Source organism: Pleurodeles waltl, chromosome 2_2 (assembly GCF_031143425.1).
Source record: "Pleurodeles waltl isolate 20211129_DDA chromosome 2_2, aPleWal1.hap1.20221129, whole genome shotgun sequence".
Classification (NCBI taxonomy): Eukaryota; Metazoa; Chordata; class Amphibia; order Caudata; family Salamandridae; genus Pleurodeles; species Pleurodeles waltl.
Genome location: NC_090439.1, coordinates 910285365 through 910308494, shown reverse-complemented (window position 1 = coordinate 910308494; position 23130 = coordinate 910285365).

The window sequence follows — 23130 nt, the reverse complement described above, 5'->3', positions numbered from 1 at the left end:
ACACAATGCAATTGTACAATTTCCTTTCATATTTACCAATTACGATCAGCATACAAGGAAGTCTTCGTCTCACAGGTACCGTTTCTCGATCAGCATGGGTACCGTTTCGATCAGCATGGGACGGGGCAATTGCCTCACGGCGGCAAGGTAAAACTACTGCTTCATGCAAGGGATTAAATCAAAGTTAAAGTCTCTAGGGCAAGAATCATTTAAAGTCTCTTTCTCTCGATTAGAGAAAGAATCAAAGTCTCTTTCAAAATGGCGTCGCAGCAAAGTGGGCCATAATAGCTACGGAATGGCGCAATGTCGGGTAATAGCTGGTAATGGCTGTAATGGCTACGATGTCCGGGTAATGGCCGCTTTATTCTCGTGCACCTGGTTTAAATAGACAACAGTTCAAATCCAGTAGGGTCTTCCATTGGAGGGTTCATAGGTTAGCTTCAAATTGTCCAATCAAAAACGACAGTTCTCAAGCTTTTACTTAAGCATACATTATCCTTGGAGATGGGTACGCAAGTTGCAACATTTTATACCAATTAACTCACTTTCAGAGCTTCCATTGTCCGCACCTGCAGATTGACCTTGGAGTAAGGAGAGAAATATGCTAGGCTGGCACGAAACCTTAAGATAAGCATGTGAACGATCTCAGTGGAAAAGTACAGCTTCAAGCAAAAATACACGTTTATTAGCACATTGGAAAAATACGAGCATCTAAACCGTGAGACCAGGCAACTAGGCCAAAGCCTGCACTAAAGTAATGCTAAGCTAAAACATTTCAAACAAGCAAATCGTAGCACACGTTTATGATTATGTCGGATTAATGCAATTCTAGTACACCACGTTATATAAAGCACGCTTATAAATGTTGGCAAACTACTCTAAGGGCACATTTTGTCCCCGTACAATCTTTATTAGTTTGGTTAAAGTCACACATGATTATTGCAGTACTACGTTTAAGCGCTAATAAATGAAAACCTTAATTTTCTGCTTCATCACAAGTAACATCACATATCATGGTACTAGGTGCTTAATTCCAAAAATACACACCAGACACTAGTAGGCCAAAGAGGAATGGTAGTGACTCTGTATGGTAGATGTTAGACTTTTCATCTTTGGCATGGTCTCCCTTAACTTTTTGCCTCTGTTCCCCAGGCTGCTGATGTGTGCGGGACTCTGATTTTGCTGTTTTTGTTACACTTTACCACTGCTAACCAGTGCTAAAGTGCAAGTGCTCCTTTACAAAATGTGTATGTAATTGGCTTATCCATGATTGGCATATTTGGTTTACTAGTAAGTCCCTAGTAAAGTGCACTAGAGGTGCCAGGCCCTATAAATCAAATGCTACTAATGGGCATGCAGCACTGGTTGTGCCACCCACATGAGTAGCTCTGTAATCGTGTCTCAGACCTGCCACTGCAGTGTCCGTGTGTGCAGTTTTAACTGTAAGTTCGACTTGGCAAGTGTACCCACTTGCCAGGCCCAAATCTTCCCTTTTCATACATGTAAGGCACCCCTAAGGTAGGCCCTAGGTAGCCCCAAGGGTAGGGTGCAGTGTATGGTTAAGGTAGGACATATAGTAATGTGTTTTATATGTCCTGATAATGAAATATTGCTAAATTCATTTTTCTCTGTTGCAAGGCCTGTCCCTCTCATAGGTTAACATGGCGGCTACCTTTAAATCTGATTAAAGTGTAGATTCCCTTTGGGAGCGGATGGACATGTGGAGTTTGGGGTCTCTGAGCTCACAATTTAAAAATACATCTTTTAGTAAAGTTAATTTTAAGATTGTGTGTTTGAAAATACCACTTTTCGAAAGTGAGCATTTTCTTGCTTATACCATTTCTGTGACTCTGCCTGTTTGTGGATTCCCTGTCTGGGTCAGTTTGACAGCTGGGCTGGTTGCACCTCACACTAGACAGTGACACAAAAGGAGCTGGGGTGTAGTCTGCACTTCCTGATGAGCCATCTGTGCTAGGAGGGAGCGGAGGGGTGGTCACTTACACCTGAAAGGGATGTACCTGTCCTCACACAATGCAGTCTCCGACCCCCTGGTGAGTGTCTAGGGCCTGGCCTGGGCAAGGCAGGATTTCACATTCAAAAGAGACTTTATTTTGAAGTAGGCCTACTTCAAAGGAGAAATTGGGTATAAGAAGGGCACCCAAAACCACAGACTTTAGAGCACTTCTGGAAACAAGAGGAACCTCTGCCTGGAGAAGAGCTGAAGTGCTGAGGAAAAGTGCTGCCCTGCCTTTGACTGTGCTTTTTGGAGCTATCCTGCAGTTGCTGTTTCTGCCAGAGTAAGAGAGCAAAGACTGGACTTTGTGTGCCTTCCATCTTGTGAAAAAATCTGCAGGGGCTTGATTTAGAGCTTGCCTCCTGTTGTTTGAAGTCTCAGGGACAGCAAAGGCTTCTCTCTGCCAGCACCTGGAGTCTCTGGAGAGACTCCTGCTCTGACAAGTGGTGCCCTATCCAGTCCCTGGGCCCTTGAAAGGAAAGCTGGTGGAAATCCAAGGAAATCGACTTCGGACGACTTCGGACCGACGCTGCTGATGAATCCGGTGACGCCGCCTGCAACCGACTCCGTGATCTTCGCTGGAACGCAACGACCTACGCAGGCCCAATGCTGCTGCAGCCCCGCTGAAGTCTGCGACTCTGTGGAAGTCGCCGCACCACATCGTGACCGACACTGCTCGAAGTGCGTGGATTCAACGTTTTGCACAGACACCACGATCCCCGACTTCGCGCATCGACTGCTTTTCACTCTTCACAAAAGGCACTGTACTTGGGGGTCTACGCAACTCTGTGTCCGGTGCCACTGGTGTCGGCTTGTTGGGAACGACTCCGTCACGATGCCGTGTTAACACCTCATCGAAGAATTTTGTGTTTCTAAGCGTTAATTTTTTGTTTAATTTGTAAAAATTCATAACTTGACTGATGTATGTCGGATTTTTGTCATTTTGGTCTTGTTTTGTTTTGAAAAATATTTCCTATTTTTCTAAACCTGTGTTGTGTAATTTTGTAGTGTTTTATTAATTTACTATGTGTGTTGGTACAAATCCTTTCACCTAGCACTTTGAAGTTAAGCCTACTGCTCTGCCAAGCTACCAAGGGGGTAAGCAGGGGTTATCTTAGGGTGATTCTCTTTTACCCTGACTAGAGTGAGGGTCCTTTCTTGAACAGGGGGTAACCTGACTGTCAACCGAAGACCCCAATTCTAACATTGGTGATCAGCGGTTGGGATTTGGACTTGTATTTGTACTTGACATACAGTGATTAAGTGTACACTACTGTTTTGATCTCAGACCACTACGGGACCACATACCACTTGTCTTGTGATTTTTGCTTTTTCTCTTTGGGGCTGTTTTTGTTCTACTTCCATTTTTGCTTATCCCTTGATTGACTTTTCTTGAACTTCATTTGGGAACTTGTATTTCTGCCTTTGGAACTTTGCACTTAAACCTCTCATCATGTCTCAATCTGGAGATGCATCAGCTGAAGGTTCTTTTGACCTAGAGAAATTAGAGAGCTATACACAGGCTTAGCTGAAGTAGTTTTGTAAAAGTTATGACTGTCCCATTAAGAGCTCATCCAAGAAGGAGGAGCTGCAAAAGGCGCTGAGGGCCTGGGTGACAGCCACAGAAGCTGAGGAGCACACAGAGGATGAAGAGGATGAGGAGGGAGAGGGGCAATCCATTCACAGTGGTATAGTGGGTGGACCTGTAATACCCAGGGAGGGAGTCTCTAGGGCAGGTAGCAGTGTGTCCTCCAAGGGTCTGACCCCTGAAGAGTTACAGGACAGACAGGCAGAGAGGGAGTACCAGTTGGAGCTGAAAAAACTCAGTCTAAGGATGGAGTGGGAAAGGGAGAGGGATAGGGAGGAGAGAAGGGCAGCCCTTGAGGAAAAGAAAATGCAGCTGGCTCATGAGCTTAACTTAAAGGAGTTAGACCAGAGGAGCCAGTCAAGTTGAGATGGTGGCAGCATTACTACAGTGCAGCCTGAAAGAAGAGTACACATACCAAAGGATCTTGTGAAGGATTACAAGAGAGAGGATGACATATACTTGTGGTTCAAGAGGTATGAGTCTGCTCTCCACATGAATCTGGTCCCTGAAGCTCATTGGGGGGCGGCTCTGTGAAAGCACTTTGAGGTAGAGGGGAGGGATACACTGACGGCCTTAGGGGATGCTCAGAATCTCACCTACCCTATCATGAAGGATGCCCTACTCACAAGGTATGGTCTCACCCCTGAGCAGTATAAGGATAAGTTTAGATCCTACAAGAAAAAGGAATCCCAAACATGGTTGGAATGTGTAGGTTCTTTTTGCAGGTCACTGGATGGTTGGGTGAAGGGCAGTAAGGTAACTACATATGAGGGGCTTTACAATTTGATTGCTTGGGAGCACTTGTACAGTTTATGTTTTCCAGAGCTGTGCCAGCACCTGATTGACAGCAAGCTGACTGATCCCAGGAAGCTTGAGCAGGAAGCAGACCGCTGGGAGAGCATCAGGGTCCAGAAGAGATATGGGGGAGACCACGCCAAGGGTGGGCAGGGTCCCTCTCAGAAGAAAGGGGGGTAAGGGTAAACAGGGGGAGTTCTCTAAAGGGCCCCAAACTGATTCCCAGGGTAAGGATTCCCAACCCCCCAGTGAGAAGAAGCCATGGTTCTCCAAAGGGAAGCCAGTGGCAGGTGGTCCCCCACGTAAGTACTATGCATGTGACCAGGTGGGTCATGTGAGAGGGGACCCCAAATGCCCCAAAAGTACACCAGCACCCACTGGTGCGCCGTCCCAGGGTTTGGCCAGTGTAGCGCTTGGGGAGGAGTTTGTTTCAGGTGGGTGGGAACCAGCTGAAATGACCCTTGTCTCACTAGGGGAAAGTGAGATGGTCCAGAAAACCCTAGTGCCTGAAAACACTAAGTACAGGCAGTGGGTGACCATCAATGGACAGAGGGTGGAGTCTCTGAGAGACACAGGAGCCAGTATGACTACAGTGAGGAGTCAGCTGGTGTCTGAGGACCAGATAGATCCCCGGGTGCTTCACCAAGTAGTTGCAGTGGACAACTCAGAGCGCCTTTGCAGAGTGGCGCAGGTTCCCTTTGAATGGGTGGGGTCTTAGGTTACTTGAAGGTAGCTGTGAGTCCAACCATGCCTGTTGATTGTTTGCTAGGCAATGACCTGGAGGATTCCCCTTGGAAGGAGGTGGAACACAGGTCTCACTTGGAGATGTTGGTTCTGCCTGGGTGGGTATGCGTATCCACCCAGTCAATGGCAGCCCGTCAGGGTGATCAAGAGCCCCTGGAGCCTGAAACAGTGGCCCAGGGGACTGTCAAGAAGAGGAAGTGCAGTGGCAGTGGGAAAACTGCCCCTGAAGTTCCCACGGCCCGGGAGGAGGCGGAGCCTGAGGGTGTCACCCCGGAGCCTACAGGAGAACAAGTGGCTGAACTGGGGGAGGTCCCTGAGCTGTCGCAGTGGCAGCAGGAAGGAGGGCCCACCAGAGAGGCATTCTGTGAGGCAGAGAAGGTCTGCCCTACTCTAGAGGGGATGCGGCAGCAGGCTGCAGCCCAGGTGGCTGCCGAGGAGCCAGGATCACACCTAATCTACTGGGAGGATGGCCTCCTGTATAGCGAGCCTAAGGTTCCTGAGAATGGGTCAGCCCATGTGCTGGTGGAACCCCAATGCTTGAGGGCCTTCCTTCTGGGTCTGGCTCATGATGTGCCTTTAATTGGACACTTGGGGCAGGGCAAGACCTTTGACATGCTTGTCACCCACTTTCATTGGCCCCAAATACGAAAGAACTATGATACCCACTGTAGGTCCTGCCAAACTTGTCAGGCAAGTGGCAAGAGCGGGGGGAAATGTAAGGCGCCCCTCTAACCTTTTCCTGTAGTTAGTACCCCCTTTGAGAGGGTTGGTATTGACATTGTGGGGCCTCTGGATCCCAAGACAGCCATGGGAAGCAGGTTCATCCTTGTCTTGGTGGACCATGCAACCCGGTACCCAAGCCAGGAGGATATGAAACGGTGGTACGACCGGAACACCACTCTGGTTGAGTTTCAACCTGGTCAGAAAGTGTGGGTGATGGTGCCAGTGGAGCCTTGGGCGCTCCAAGATAAGTGGACTGGGTCATTTGAGGTGGTGGAGCGCAAGAGCGAAGTCACCTTCCTGGTGGACTTGCGGTTTCCAAGGAACCCTTTAAGGGTCCTGCATGTCAACCTCCTCAAACCACACTTTGAGCAGACTGAGCTGTCAATGCTTCTTGCAACAGATGATGGGGTGGAGGAGGAGAGAGAGCCTCTTCCTGACCTCCTGTCTGCAGGAAAAAAAGATGGGTCAATGGAGGGACTGATCCTCTCCCCCTCCCTGACTGAGGAGCAGCAAGGTGACTGTTGCCACATGTTGGGGCAGTTTTCCTCACTGTTTTCCCTGCTCCCAGGAGTCACACACTTGTGCACACATGATGTGGACACTGGGGACAGTACACCTATTAAACAGAAGGTTTACAGGGTGACTGACAGGGTCAGGGCATGCATTAAGGATTAGGTGTCCAAAATGCTTACCCTAGGGGTTATTGAGCACTCCAGCAGTCCTTGGACCAACCCAGTGGTATTGGTCCCCAAAGCTGCTGCAGCTGGTGCCACTCCAGAACTCAGGTTCTGTGTGGACTACCGGGGACTCAATGAGGTCAGCAAGACTGATGCACACCCCATTCCCCAAGCTAATGAGCTTGTTGATCGATTGGGAGCTGCCAAGTACCTCAGTATGTTTGATTTAACATCTGGGTACTCGCAGATTACCTTAACTGAGGGGGCCAAGGAGGGGTCAGCATTCTCTACACCAGATGGACACTTTCAATTTAAAGTGATGCCATTTGGGATGAAGAATGCCCCTGCCACCTTTCAGAGGTTGGTCAACCAGGTGCTGGCAGGACTGGCAGGACTGGATGAGTTCAGTGCCGCCTACCTGGATGACATTGCTGTGTTTAGTTCCACATGGGAGGAACACCTGCAACACCTCTGGAGAGTGTTGGAGGCCCTGCAAAAGGCAGGCCTCACTATTAAGGTGAGCAAGTGCAAATAGGGCAGGGCTCAGTGGTGTTCTTAGGACACCAGTTGGGGAGTGGCCAGGTGGCACCCCTACAGCCTAAGATTGATACAATTCTGGATTGGGAGCTTCCCAAGACCCAGACTGAAGTGAGAGCCTTTTTAGGTATCACATGATATTACAGAAGGTTTGTTAAGGGATATGGTACCATTGTTACCCCCTTAACTGAGTTGACTTCCAAGAAGCAACCCAGGAAAGTGATCTGGACAGAGGCTTGCCAGAACACTTTTGATGCCCTGAAGGCTGCCATGTGCACGGCACCTGTGCTGAGGGCACCTGATTACTCCAAGGTGTTTGTTGTGCAAACAGACACCTCAGAGCATGGTATTGGAGCAGTACTCTCACAACTTAATGAAGAGGGCCTAGATCAACCCGTAGCCTTCATTAGCAGGAGGTTACTACTCAGGGAACGTAGTTGGAGTGCCATAGACGTGAAGCCTTTGCTGTGGTGTGGGCACTGAAGAAGCTAAGACCCTACTTGTTTGGGACTCACTTCCGAGTTCAGACCGACCACAGGCCCCTCAGATGGTTAATGCAGATGAGGGGGGAGAATCCAAAACTGTTGAGGTGGTTAATTTCCCTTCAGGGGATGGACTTTACAGTGGAACACCGTCCTGGTACAGACACGCCAATGCTGATGGTCTGCCAAGGTTCTTCCGCCTTCGTGATGAGAACTCCCATGAGGTTGGGTAGTTGCGCCCCACTTTCAGCTGTGGGGGAGACGTGTTAGACTTTTCATCCTTGGCGTGGTCTCCCTTAACTTTTTGCCTCTGTTCCCCAGGCTGTTGATGTGTGCTGGACTCTGATTTTGCTGTTTTTGTTACTCTGGGCACTTCACCGCTGCTAACCAGTGCTAAAGAACAAGTACTCCTTTACAAAATGTGTATGTAATTGGCTTATCCATGATTGGCATATTTGGTTTACTAGTAAGTCCCTAGTAAAGTGCACTAGAGGTGCCAGGGCCTGTAAATCAAATGAACTAGTGGGCCTGCAGCACTGGTTGTGCCACCCACATGAGTAGCTCTGTAATCATGTCTCAGACCTGCCACTGCAGTGTCTGTGTGTGCAGTTTTAACTGTAAGTTCGACTTGGCAATTGTACCCACTTGCCAGGCCCAAACCTTCCCTTTTCTTACATGTAAGGCACCACTAAGGTAGGCACTAGGTAGCCCCAAGGGCAGGGTGCAGTGTATGGTTAAGGTAGGACATATAGTAATGTGTTTTATATGTCCTGACAGTGAAATATTGCTAAATTCGTTTTTCACTGTTGCAAGGCCTGTCCCTCTCATAGGTTAACATGGGGGCTACCTTTAAATCTGATTAAAGTGTAGATTCCCTTTGGGAGCGGATGGACATGTGGAGTTTGGGGTCTCTGAGCTCACAATTTAAAAATAAATCTTTTAGTAAAGTTATTTTAAGATTGTGTGTTTGAAAATGCCACTTTTCGAAAGTGAGCATTTTCTTGCTTAAACCATTTCTGTGACTCTGCCTATTTGTGGATTCCCTGTCTGGGTCAGTTTGACAGTTGGGCTGGTTGCACCTCACACTAGACAGTGACACAAAAGGAGCTGGGGTGTAGTCTGCCTTTCCTGATGAGCCATCTGGGATAGGAGGGAGCGGAGGAGTGGTCACTTACACTTGAAAGGCCTGTGCCTGTCCTCACACATTGCAGTCTCCAACCCCCAGGTGAGTGTCTGGGGCCTGGCCCGGGCAAGGCAGGATTTCGCATTCAAAAGAGACTTTACTTTGAAGTGGGCCTACTTCAAAGGAGAAATTGGGTATAAGAAGGGCACCCGAAACCACAGACTTTAGAACACTTCTGGAAACAAGAGGAACCTCTGCCTGGAGAAGAGCTGAGAAGTGCTGCCCTGCCTGCGACTGTGCTTTGTGGAGCTATCCTGCAGTTGCTGCTTCTGCCAGAGTAAGAGGGCAAAGACTGGGCTTTGTGTGCCTTCCATCTTGTGAAGAAATCTCCAAGAGCCTGATTTAGAGCTTGCCTCCTGTTGTTTGAAGTCTCAGGGACAGCAAAGACTTCTCTCTGCCAGCACCTGGAGTCTCTGGAGAGACTCCTGCTCTGACAAGTGGTGTCCTATCCAGTCCCTGGGCCCTTGAAAGGAAAGCTGGTGGAAATCCAAAGAAATCGACTTCGGACAACTTCGGACCGACGCTGCTGCTAAATCCAGTGACGCCGCCTGCAAACGACTCCGTGATCTTAGCTGGAACGCGACGACCTTTGCAGGCCTAGCGCCGCTGCAGCCCCGCTGAAGTCCATGACTCCCTGGAAGTCGCTGCACCACGTCATGACCGATGCTGCTGGAAGTGCGTGGATTCAACGTTTCACACAGACACCGCGATACCCGACTTCGCGCATCGACTGGTTTTCACTCTTCACCAAAGGTACTGCACTTGGGGGTCTACGTGACTCCGTGTCCGTCGTGTTAACAACTCATCGATGCATTTTGTGTTTCTAAGCCCTATTTTTGAGTTTAATCTTTAAAAATTCATAACTTGACTGGTGTATGTCGGATTTTTGTCATTTTGGTCTTGTCTTGTTTAGATAAATATGTCCTATTTTTCTAAACCTGTGTTGTGTCATTTTGTAGTGTTTTCATTAAGTTACTGTGTGTGTTGGTACAAATACTTTACACCTAGCACTCTGAAGTTAAGCCTACTGCTCTCCCAAGCTACCAAGGGGGTACGCAGGGGTTAGCTGAGGGTGATTCTCTTTAACCCTGACTAGAGTGAGGGTCCTTGCTTGAACAGGGGGTAACCTGACTGTCAACCAAAGACCCATTTCTAACAGTAGACATGCTGACGGTGGAGTATATTAGGTGTCAACTGTTGTGATGTCATCAACTCTTGGACTTTTTCTGTGCCTCATTGAGGTGTATGGAGAGGAAACTAGAGAGCAGTGACAGTAACAACAAATCATGTTTGCATACTTTGGGATACTGTTATTACAAGTAGCACTTACTCACCAGAAGATGTAGGAGTGCAGTGAGGAATCTGCGGAAAGTATTCCCCAGAAATATTTTTACCTACTATGAGAACCTTTTTCTTCTGATGGATATAATTTCCCATCAATTCCTCACCAAATGAATGAGCTGGGATTGAGGATTGCCAATTAATGAAGATAATTATGCAAGACAGTAATAGCAAAGTATTCATCACTGCATGCTTGGGCTGTGAGACAGAAACAGTATGCAAAAGTATGCAAAAGTATGCAAATAGGACCTGATGGATGTACGACAGATGTCAGATATGGAGTGCCTCTTGAAGGAACCATGGAAGCAGCCATGGCCTTCGTGGGCGTTGAAGGAGGTGTTGATACAAGGAATGACCCAATGAGACATGATGCAATAGGACACCACCTTGTCCTTTCTAGATCTGGTGACGCTGACAAACAGCTCATCTGCTCTGCCCTATTGACTTTGATCAATGTAGGACACACCATGAGGAGGAGGGTGCATGTAGGGCTTTCCTTCAGTATTGGTGCTGTTTGTCATACATGAGGTTTTGAGCAATGCTTAAAGTTATAGTCTATCTGCCTATACAGGGTATTGACTTGCTATGGGGAATGTAATGCAATTCAAGGAAGTGTATCATGGGCTCTAGATTTGTGTTTGAGAGTTCGGGTGTGAGTCCCTGATTAATTACTCCGGGTTGCAGTAAGAATGGTAACTGGAGAGGTTCTAGGGACGCTGCTCATCCTTCCTTCTTTGATAGGGACATTGATTGTGAAGCCATTTCCTCTTTCAGTGGTGGCAATGTTGCACAAGGCTGCTGAATTATTCCGTCTGTGGATAAATTATTTAAGTTTTGTGCTGCTTCAGAGATATTTAATTTTATGCCTTAATATTGTTTCTGCTTTGCTCCAACCCTTTCAACCTGGGCTCATTCCCAGCATGATCTGATGTGGATTCTATGCAACAGAAATATGATATATGCTGATAGCCATCCTCAAGAACTAACAGTACTGTCTATAAATGATACTAAAAAGATCCCTACGCTTTTAACTTCAATTATTCCGAAGTGCTGAACGTCCAGCGTGCTCAAAGGTTCTTTGTAAACATCTGGACAATTTATGCTGGGTTGAGTCATCTTCGTTAGTAAAGCAGGCAAAAGGGCAGTCGATGATATTAGTTTACCGAGCGCTACTACTTTGTCATGTGGTGTATTTACCTTTGTTTACTTTAAGTATTTGCATTATAATTCAGTAAGTGATTTTAATTCTTACGTCTAATCACCTGGTAATTGAACTGCTTCTAAAGTTTCTGTTTCTAAGGATAATTGACAGATACAATCTCGACGACTAAGATTAACATAAATCCTTCTGAGAAGCGGCAAAGGAGCTAAATTTCATTACCGAGTTTACGCAGATGCCATTTGCAGGTGTCTGAACCAATCGAAAAATCCAGTTGTTGCTGAAAAAAGATGCATTTTCATCTCCTGCTCTGGGCTGCACTTTAAGTGTCTGAATTATGACATTCCGATGTGTGAATCCTAGCTAAAACCTGACTGTCGCCTAGCTGATGGTTTTTCATAAAGGGAAAGCAAGCATTCTTTGCATTCAGAAATGTACCTTCATGCCGACTACCAAACTTATTTAAGCCACAGTCGAAATCGGTGTCAGAAAGTGGATGATGTCAGTGCTGCACAGGGAAAATGAAGGCAATCATGTATGCAAAATAGGAGTATCAATGGAGTGTAGAAGGAGTGGCCAGGGGAAGGCAATGCAAACTAAGCACACCCCCACAACGGAGTAATTGATCCAACAAGAGTGATCAGCTGGCAGGTGACAGTTGGAGCTCATGCAGATGGGCCTCCCGCGGCTTTAGGCAGGAATAAAAGGCAACTTTCCGACAGTACCTTTTCTTAATTAGTTATTACAAATTCGATTTTACCATTTGAAATAGCTATTACCACAGCTTTTGGATGATAGTTTTAGCTGTTTCCTGGTGGAAATTAGCATTAGTAAATGTAATAATGTAACCCAGTGCTTTCCTGTGAAACAGCCAGCCTTGCTACAGTGAAAATAGCTTTTAGATTTTTTTTGACTGGAAGGGTATGTGTAACATTACATTTCTTCATGTTCCACCTTTATATAACTTATAAAGCCAGTATGGGGTGACTTATTTATATCTGAAAGGAAGATTTTGACCTGTCAAAAGGGAAGGGTTTATTTTGATAGGTCAAATTGCAGTTTTAATTGTGGTGGTAGACCTGCAGTCATGTTCATACTGTGACTGCTGTGGGTGGCACAATGGATTTTGCAGTCCACTACTGACATTTGACTTACTGGCCCTGGACACACTTTATATCTTATACTAGGAACTTATAGGTAATTGAAATATGCCATTAGGAGTACAGCCAATTAGGCATGTTTTAGGGGGCATAGCCCATGCACTGGGGCCTGGTTAGCAGATTCCAAGTGCACAGAATGACAAAAACAGCAGCATCCACAAAAAGTGGGGGTTAGAATGCATAAAGGGCATTGTCCTACAGTAAGGAAACAGAGCAATGTAGCTAATGCATAATTTAAGATAACATTAATTTTTTTTACATAGAACAACAAGGGTTTGAGGATAAGGATCAAGAGAGATAATGCTTAAACTGAGGCTCTATTGCTGAGGCTTGATATCCCATGTTTTCAAGCATTCATTTTTATCCTGGCTGAGATCAACAGATTCTTTAAAAAATTCTCAATGTGACAAATCAATTAGAGGGTATTTGGTGTATATATCTCTTCTTCATGCAAATGTGTTGGGGGCTGAGGTTTAACTAATGAACAATCGCTCAATGATAGGATGGATTAGGAACATTGGATAGCGTCCCAAAAATTGACCACAGGAAAGATCATGAGGCTTTGCACACTTTCCTCATTTTGTTGATCCAAGGTTTCTTACTGAACAGTCATTTACTAATTTGTGTAGATTACATTTGTATTATAGGTATATCTTTGAATACTTCGAAAATAGCCTAGTTGGGACATATGAGTAGGTCACACATAAGTAGCAGACAATGCTTTTCTAGACATTTGGTATCAAAACAAAACACTGGCACAGGAATATACTTTTTATTCAATTTCGCGTTATCAACATTTATGTTATGATATTTTTCGAATTAGCTCTGTAATATTTTGTGACCTCCAATCATACATATGTCATATGGTAAAAAATGAACATTTGCCCATATTACTGGAATACATTTTTTTAGACAGGCCCCTTAGTTGTTGTACATGGTTTGATGATTTCATACTCTTTCTCTGTCTCAATGCTTTATATTTCATTAGAAACAACCTAGAGGTGACTCCCTGTCTATATTGACCTGAGTTTACTGGCTTACTCAATTATTCTTCTTTGAGGTAGCCTCGCATAAAGAAAAAGGGAGGAAGAGCGATAAAAACAATAATTAAAGGAGATAGTTCATTATGTTGCACACATTAGGGAAAACTCATCTGAATATAATTATGCTTATTAGCGGCCTAAGGGTTCACTTTTTCCTGAAGAACTAAAAACTAATAGAGTTGGAAATCAATTACTTCAGTGAGTCATCTAATTTGCAAATGTGATGGCATATAACTGGTCTTTAGACAGTACTGTAGCACATTTTTATGACTATCCCAAAAATATCTCACCACTTCCAAAGGAAGAGCACTCAAAACCTCTTGAATCAATATGTTTTCATACAGTTAATAAAGAACATGGGGTAAGGTCTCCTAAGTGTCAGTTTTAAAAAACTAGTCACAAACTGTGCACCAACTTTTTGTGACCTTTATCTAAATTTGTAATGCAACTTGAGGCCTAATAGGCGTCATCAGAAAATTTCCATTCACGGGAGTCTGCAGAATGACCAGCCTAATTAATTTTAATTGGATGCGCTGCTATTTACGGCCCTCTATGGTTGTCAACAGTAGCCTGCAAGGTACAGCAAACCACCATCCCTTGTGTCTGCTTTTTCAAACAGGATTTTTTGTTACACAGTACATGAATCTATATACACCATTCAGCACACATATGACATTTAACTTCTACCCAGCTTGTGCCACTTCTGCTCATCACCACGGTGCTCAGAAAAGTTAAGCAGACAAATTTAGTGCAATCTATCTTGACAGTATCATTCTAAAGCCAGAGCACACACACGGTGGTGGTGAATAGAAGTGTCACATTGCAAATACGCCTAACACCAGAAAAAATATGGTCCACAAAAGGTAAAAAAAAATCCTGGGTGACCATGGTCAGAGTTCAGTGATTAGAGTCATCAATAATAAAAATAAGATTGTGTGCATCAGTAGGCCAGCCTAAAAGCTAAGATAGCAGTACTGTGAATAATATATACATTAATGTTCATATTGTCTCAAAACAAAATTGTTTCTTACTAATATTGGTAAGGTTTCTTGATAGATGTGCTAAGTTGAGAGGAGGCTTGGGATCCGGTCGTTAATAATACATTTCAGACTTTAACAAAAAAAAATGTCTGGACCAAGCCTGCCTCAAATTGAATTGGGTTGAATTGTCCAGGTGTGAATTTCTATTGAGATACTTTCTAATGCTATGTTTAGCAAATAACCTGAGGGCCTGATTTAGATTTTGGCGAAGGGGAATACTCCTGCACAAACGTGACAGATATCCTATCCGCTGTATTACAATCCCATTATATATGGAGATGGAAATCGTAATACAGTGGACCGGACATCTGTCACATTTGTGATGGAGTATTCCATCCACGAGATCTAAATCAGACCCTAAGTGTGTACATTATCAAATAAATATCTAGATAAGACAGTTTTGAAGTGAATGCTTTTAAACTGTAATATGCATTTAATCACCCCAAAATTAAAACACGACTTGTTATTAATAATGCTCTCCAGAGGGTTTAAGATGGGCAGTCAAATGTGGCCTTGGAAGGAAGATGTGTCACTTAGGTGAAGTGGGGTAACCTTGTGGGTGGCAGGACCTGTTGGTTAGTGTCAGCAGAGAGCTCTAGCAAACAAATCAAGTGATAAATGTTCAAGGTGAATGGACACAGCAAGTAGGCAGACATTCCTGTAATGGCCACTAAACACCATGCTTCTGCATTCTGTGAAGATTGACATCTCTAATATGACACTCCTGTGACAAGTTATTGTTAATGAACAGACAGTTGTATTTATTGTTAAATAATCCAAGTCTAATACATCTTAACATAATGTTTGAGAGGTGTCAAGTAAGAAGATTTCACTGAGATTTCGCCTTCTAACAGCAGGGATTAATTATTAGTACCAACTTAATGTGCCACTTCTTATATGTGTCCCTTTACTCCCAGCAACATTGGCTTAGAGTGAGGATGGAAGCAGTTATGTAGCAGCCAGGTGGTCACAACCACCAGTCGAGGAAGAAGAGTAAACTAGGCACTAGTCACTGGGCAGGAGGTGCTGTATAACAGTTCAGATTCTAGCTCAGCAGTGGGGCACTCTAGGGAAATACTGCAGCCATCAATGGGCCTGGAGAAGTACTGGAGAAGGGTCAATATATTCATCAAACCCTAACAATGAAAATCGTTTTTTACTATCTCTCTGCACCATGCTCACTCTACCATTTCACTGAGTGATCCAGACATGGCACTTCCACACCATCTGTGACCCTTTTATAATGCTTAACCCAAATTCCAGGTAGTTCAGCTTCAAGGCACAAAGCTTAAAAACGTTAAAAAACAGTGCAGGACACAGTAGCAAAACAAAATCAACCAAAAATATACATTTAAAACCAAGAAGTTGTGAGTGGATTAAAAAGTCCTGAGTGTCATAGCCGTTCAAATACATTAATGTATAGGTAAAACCATGGATGTCATTTAGGGGTCGTGGCAGCGACCCCTGGCTTGCCTCTTGGCACTGCCTTTGAGACCTCTCCTCTCAGTGGTGGCAAAATCAGTACCAAGAACACAGGGGCAGCTTATATTTATTGTCGTTGCTTAGGGCTCAACATCCTTGTTTTCCTCTTCTCCTTTCAACTCCTCTGACCTCCTGGTCATAGTCTCCTTGCTCCCCTCTGCACAGCTCCACCTGTTGCTGCTGCTTCTGCTGTGATCAAACTGAGAGCTTGCCTGACTCTCAGTTCGAGGCCCACCTCCACCCGCAGGCACCCACCTGTGCCTCATCCCTGAAGGCCTAGTGGCCATGTGTCTGTGTGTGTCTTTTGCTTCTATCACCTATATTTCTTCTTGCCGCTTTATCTTTTTCTGTCTTGTTTTTGTCCTTTTTAACTTTTTGCACCATTCTCTCTCCCCTGCTCCGTCTCTGCTGCCCCTGTAGCCCCACCCCCCTCCCTGAGAAGCACTCGCCTGGCCTCCCATCTCCCGGCTGGGCAGACCCTCCCAGCTCCTTCCCATTCTTAATGGTGGCACTGAAGGTGCACCAAATGCAAGCATATCGGCGCCTATCCATGCCTGGACCCCACCCCGCACCATGAGCCCTGGTCCTCCGACCATATATCACTACAGCACAGAGCCCTTCCACATGCTGAACACAGGACATTCCACCATCTGTCATCTTTCATCTCCCAGAGACACCCATGGACCATTCTCCTGCTTCTACTGCCACTAACCCTCACCCTAACCCTACACTAAACGTCAGAACCTCCTGCCATTAAACCACCAAAAATCCACCCTGAGTACCTCACTGCATCCTCCTCAACATACGCTCCCTCCACAAACAGACCATAGAGCTCTGGGACTTGTTAGACTCCACTCACCCGACATCACCTTTCTCACCGAAACATGGATGAATCCAGCATCGGCACCGGATATCGCCATCCCCAGAGACTACAAACTGCTCTGCAAAGACCGGTCTTCTCGGCAAGGCAGTGCTGAGTCCCTAAGTCCACCTTCCATGACACCCTCATCTACACACCACCCGGCCCCCGCCCAGCCTTCAGCGACTCTATCATTGACATCATGGCCCGTATTTATACTCCGTTTGCGCCAAATTAGCGTCGTTTTTTTCGACGCAAATTCGGCGCAAAACTAACGCCATATTTATACTTTGGCGTTAGACGCGTCTAGCGCCAAAGTATGAAGAAAGAGCGTCATTTTTTAGCGTGAACGCCTTCCTTGCGTTAATGAGATGCAAGGAAGGCGTTCCCGTCTAAAAAAATGACGGCGACGCAAATGCGTCGTATTTATACTCCCGGGCAAAAATCACGCCCGGGAGGTGGCGGGTCAAAAAAACCCGCATTTGCGCCTGAATTTAACGCCTGGGTCAGGGTAGGCGTTAAGGGACCTGTGGGCTCAGAATGAGCCCACAGGTGCCCTCCCCTGCCCCCAGGGACCCCCCCTGCCACCCCTGCCCACCCCAGGAGGACACCCAAGGATGGAGGGACCCATCCCAGTGAAGTACAGGTAAGTTCAGGTAAGTATAATTTTTTTTAATTTTTTGATTTTTTTTGTGGCATAGGGGGGCCTTATTTGTGCCCCCCTACATGCCACTATGCCCAATGACCATGCCCAGGGGACACAAGTCCCCTGGGCATGGCCATTGGGCAAGGGGGCATGACTCCTGTCTTTACTAAGACAGGAGTCATGAAATGGCGTCTGGGCGTCGAAAAAATGGCGCTAATCGGGTTAAGACGATTTTTTAGCATCAACCTGACTTGCGCCATTTTAAGACGCCCTAACGTCATTTTTTCCCAACGCCGGCGCTGCCTGGTCTACGTGGTTTTTTTCCACGCACACCAGGCAGCGCCGGTCTGATTGCGCCGTCTAACGCCATTCCATAAATACGGCGCCTGCATGGCGCTTCAGAATGGCGTTAGACGGCGCAAAATTTTTTGACGCTAAACTGCGTTAGCGCAGTTTAGCGTCAAAAAGTATAAATATGGGCCCATATCTCCCCACGCACTCACCTCCACAAACTACTTTCTCTTCAGTGATCTCAACTACCACATCCACAACTGCAATGACCACAGCACTGCTTCCCTGCTCAAGAACCTCACTACAATAGTCCTCAAGCAACTGGTAACTTCGCCAACACATATCGATGGACACACATTCAACCTCATTTTCTCTGCCAGCAACAGCATCACCGTCGACAACACCTCCACGCTACACTGGACTGGCCAGCACTGCATTCATTTCTCCATCACCACACCGACCGTCCCCCTCCACACCCTCCGCTCCCCATGTAGGAAATGGAACCAGATCACAGAGAAACAGCTCACCAACACCCTCAGCAAGTCACCTCCTCCTCTTGCCACAGATGCAAACATCTCAACACGGAACGTCACCAATGGATCTCCAAATGCGCCAGTACCTAGCACCACTCTAAACGACCTTAGCTAAACGACCTCAAGGAGGCCAGCTGGTTCTCCTCCACACTCCAGGACTCCAAGCGCACCTGCAGATGGCTGGAAAAATGATGGAGAAATAGCAAGTCCCCGGAAGACCTCTCGGCCTTCACATCCTCCATCAAATCTCACCATCACCTCCTCAGATCCACTAGGAAAGCCACCCTGCAGGACCACATCAGCATCATCGCACACATCAACAAAGACCTCTTTGTCATGGTTAAACATTTTGCCAAATCCCAATCGGAAGCTGCAAACATCCCCCCATCTCAGGACCTCTGTGACAGACCAGCCACCTTCTTCCATTGAGAAATCAAGGACATCTACAATAGCTTTGGACCGTAAGACCCTCTGAGCCCACCAACAAACCCTCTAGCTCGTATCCTCTGAACCTTCACAGATCCTGCACTGTTGTACCCCCCTCACCACAAATGAGACCCGTTTCATCATGAGCAACATCCACTCCAGAGCCTCCTCTGATCACTGTCTTCACCACATTTTCAAAAAAGCCAACACCTCCATCGCACCCGAGCTCCGTCACACTCTCAACTGCTCCATGGAAATGACTACCTTCCCCAAGGGACATGAATTCCCTTTATTAAAATTGCTTATATATAGAGATCTAGTACTGAATGGATTCAATTTGTATCTAAAAAAAAAGGTGCGGTTACACTGTTCATTAAGTAACAGTGATTGTTAGTGATGCAGGACTGGACAAAGATAACTTTTTCTCTTCACTGAATGGCCCCTTGAACCCTCGGCTCATGAATGTGGATTCACCAATGTATGAATAATGTTTACCACATCCAGAGGCTGAGGGGGGTGACCATTTACCTGTTTCTCTAAAGGTTGTATGTGGTCTTTAATATTACTAAAGTTGTCTCTAGTCAACAATGAAAGCCCACCATATCTGAAGCACATATTTGGTGTGTATCCTTTTAAAGGAAACATTTGTATCATGGTGACATGAATGTGTGTCACACTACTGATTTTCAAGAGTCTGAGGTTAAAATTGTATATATTAGATATAAGTATTCCACAGCCAAAGAATGCCCATCCCTAAACAAATGTAGATGTTTGAAACAGGCTAAGAATTCATCATCAGGTCAATATGTCAGTGTTCATGGTAATAGTACCTGGGATTGTCTATCCCAGCTACTATTACCATGAACACTGACATATTCATTACAACTCCTATTGTATAAGTTACGCCTCTGGCAGAACTCTACACAGGGTGCCTTCCCACCCACGGGTGATCAGGGTGAACGTAGTTCAATAAGCCTGTTATGAATGTGAAGGCAAGTTATTGTAGACCCGCAAGACACTATTCTTTGTGTACTTGATGTATAAATATTGCTTTTGGGTTACAAAAAATCTTATAAGGGGATCAGAAGCACCGTAGAAACAGCCATCAGCTTGATTTTGTTATTGACAGTGCCACACACACTGCACTAAGAAGACTAAACACTTTTATTTTAGAAGTATTTAGCAGGAACAATCAATTTCTCAGTACATGACAAAGCAGCAATGAGACTCATTATAAGTAACGAGATAAGAATAAACATTTCCAGCATTGCTAAAAAGTCATTTAATTATCATCTAGAACCTAGCACCCTATTGCCTATTTTTAAGGGCTATACTCTGAGAGTTTGAAAAGCAGAGCAACTTTCATTAGAGTTTCTTAGGGAAAAAGCACACACTGCATACCTTGTTGACAGCAAAGGCTGACTTTATCAGCATAGGGGTGAAGACAGTGTTCCCCTCAAAAGGCAAACACCCACTGCAGTAGCAATCAGTTGATTTTCCTCTGGGACTTGGCTCTATCAGCTTCAGGATTTTGGTGAGATGCATCACCTGCAAAGTGTGAAGTAAGCTGGCAATAGGTGAGACTGTCTCTGTCAAAATCTCAGGCGATAATCTAGACGAAGGACCAGTCTCCCAAGTGAGTGAATGACAGTCCTTATATTCTAAACCGTATAAGAGATTGGAATGTCTGACCTAGATTATGAGCATCAAAGTATATGTTTCTGACGTTGCCTTATGGACATATAGAGAAGGAGGATGTCTATTGAGGCTACACTCTTTTGATTAAATATCTATATCTAAAAAGACTCTAAGTGTCTGAGCTTATCAAGGAAATTGTGACTGACAAAAAGCATTATAAAATGAACATCCATAGACTTGGGAAATTAGAAAAAATTAAAAGAACTGCAGCTAAATTTGGGAATCTATTACTTAACACCTTAACTTTACACCTTAGGCTTAAAGAAATCAAAATAAGGAGATCAGCTGCAGCTTGTGAAAATCTCAATGGAATGACGAGAACTGAAATAGAACATTCAAAGTTTCTTGGGTGCAGAAAATGTCACATTTCTGCAAGAAAGAACAAAAATCCACATCAGCAGATTTTCAGGCTGGCCCACAATGTTCCAACTTAGTAGATCCCGAGAATGAGTAGAACATGCGTGCTGTTAAGTGCCTTCCTTTCTAATTATTAGACACTTTGGTGTTAGAAGCAGGAGACCGTCCATCATTGTTAGCCAAAGTACTCAGAGTAGTAAATCTATTAGAAATGGTTATGTTGCTAACAGGCCCAGTCGATGCATTATTCGCAGTAGAAATACTGGGAACTATGCTATTGGCTTAACCACTGGGTAAGAAGTGTTCGTAAAACCACCCTAGAGGAAGTGCTAACATTCTTGACAAGGTCTTGTGCCTAGAAGCTAGAGGCCAGATGTAGGTACGTTGCAAATTGCGACTTGCAATTTGCGAGTCCGAGCGATTCGCAAATTGCAACTCGCAATTTGCTATGCAGAAAGGTGTCTCAGACACCTTCTGCGACTCGCAGTGGGGTCGCAAAGACCCACCTCATTAATATTAATGGGGTGGGTCGCAGTTTGCGACCCCATTGCGAGTCTGGGCACTCACGGGGATGGTGGCCTGCTGGAGACAGCAGACCACCATGTCTGTGACTGCTTTTCAATAAAGCAGTTTTTTTTTCCATCTGCAGCCCGTTTTCCTCAAAGGAAAACGAGCTGCACTTGGAAAAAAATACTGAAACCTTTCGTTTCGTTTTTTTTCAGAGCAGGCAGTGGTCCATAGGACCACTACCTGCTCTGAAAAAATATTTTTGTGATCATTCACAAAGGGGAAGGGGTCCCCTGGGGACCCCTTCCCGTTTGAGAATGAGTTACCATCCACTTCAAATGGATGGTAACTGCGAGATGATTTACGACCGCTTTCGCGGTCGCAAATCAACTTACATCGCGTTGCGAGTCGCAAATAGGAAGGGAACACCCCTTCCTATTTGCGAGTCAGAAACGCATTTTGTGAGTCGGTTCCGACTCGCAAAATGCATTTCTGCATCGCGTGAGGGCTTTTGCGCCTCGCAAACGGCGTTTTTCCCCGTTTGCGAGGCGCAAAAGCTTTGCTACATCTGGCCCTAGATTGTTTAGCAAAGGGACAACTATGAAAGAGTTGTTGGAATTTACCATGACACAGTCCCCATCAAGATTTCTTGGTTGAGAACCCACCCAGGGAACCCTACTCACTGAATTATTATGGTTAAGCAATAAGTTATTTCACCCAGATGCTTGTTTATCCAGCAAAACACTTTGGGGGTCATTCTGACCCTGGCGGTCTAAGACCGCCAGGGCCACGAATGACGGAAGCACCGCCAACAGGCTGGCGGTGCTTCCTAGCCCATTCTGACCGCGGCGGTAAAGCTGCGGTCAGAAAACCGGGGCCGGCGGTTTCCCGCCGATTTTGCCCCGGCTGGGCTAATCCACCATGGCAGCGCTGCAAGCAGCGCTGCCATGGGGATTCTGACCCCCTTCCCGCCAGCCTGTTTCTGGCGGTTGTCACCGCCAGGAAGAGGCTGGCGGGAACGGGTGTCTTGGGGCCCCTGGGGGCCCCTGCACTGCCCATGCCACTGGCATGGGCAGTGCAGGGGCCCCCTAACAGGGCCCAGGCCGGCTTTTCACTGTCTCCCTAGCAGACAGTGAAAAGCGCGAGGGGTGCAACTGCACCCGTCGCACGGCCGCAACACCGCCGGCTCCATTCAGAGCCGGGTTCTGTGCTGCAGCCCTCCTTCCCGCTGGGCCGGCGGGCGCTAACATAGTTACATAGTTAGCGCCCGCCGGCCCAGCGGGAAGGTCAGAATGCCGGCAGAGTTGGAATGACCACCTTTGTTTTTTAACTGTCAGTAGTGCTCAGCAGCATTGTTAGGCAAAGGGGGTCCCTCAGCCAAACCAAGGCCCAGATTTATGGTGGCCTAGCGCCATTCCAGCGCCACATTTGCATCATTTTTTTACACTAATGTGGAGTTGGAAGGGCAGAAATGCAGCACCATATTTACAAAGCGGCGCAATGCCTGCATTGTGCCACTTTGTAGCCCCTTGGGCCACATTATGCCTGTGCCAGGCATAATGTATGCAAATGAGATGTTCCAGCACTGGGGGGGGGTAAAAATGGTGGAAAGGGATCTATGAGATTCCTTTGTACCTATTTTATCCGCATTTTTAACGCCTGCTAAGTGCAGCCATTGAAAAGAGGCTCTCATTGTGTTCAATGGGCCTCTGGGTGCTTTGCAGCATTAGAGGCAAATTCTTTTACGCCAGTCCTGCAAAGCGCCCGACTAGCATAAAAACTTATGACGCTAGCCCCCCTGACTACCGCTATGGTGTGCCGTATTTTAAATGCGGCACACACATG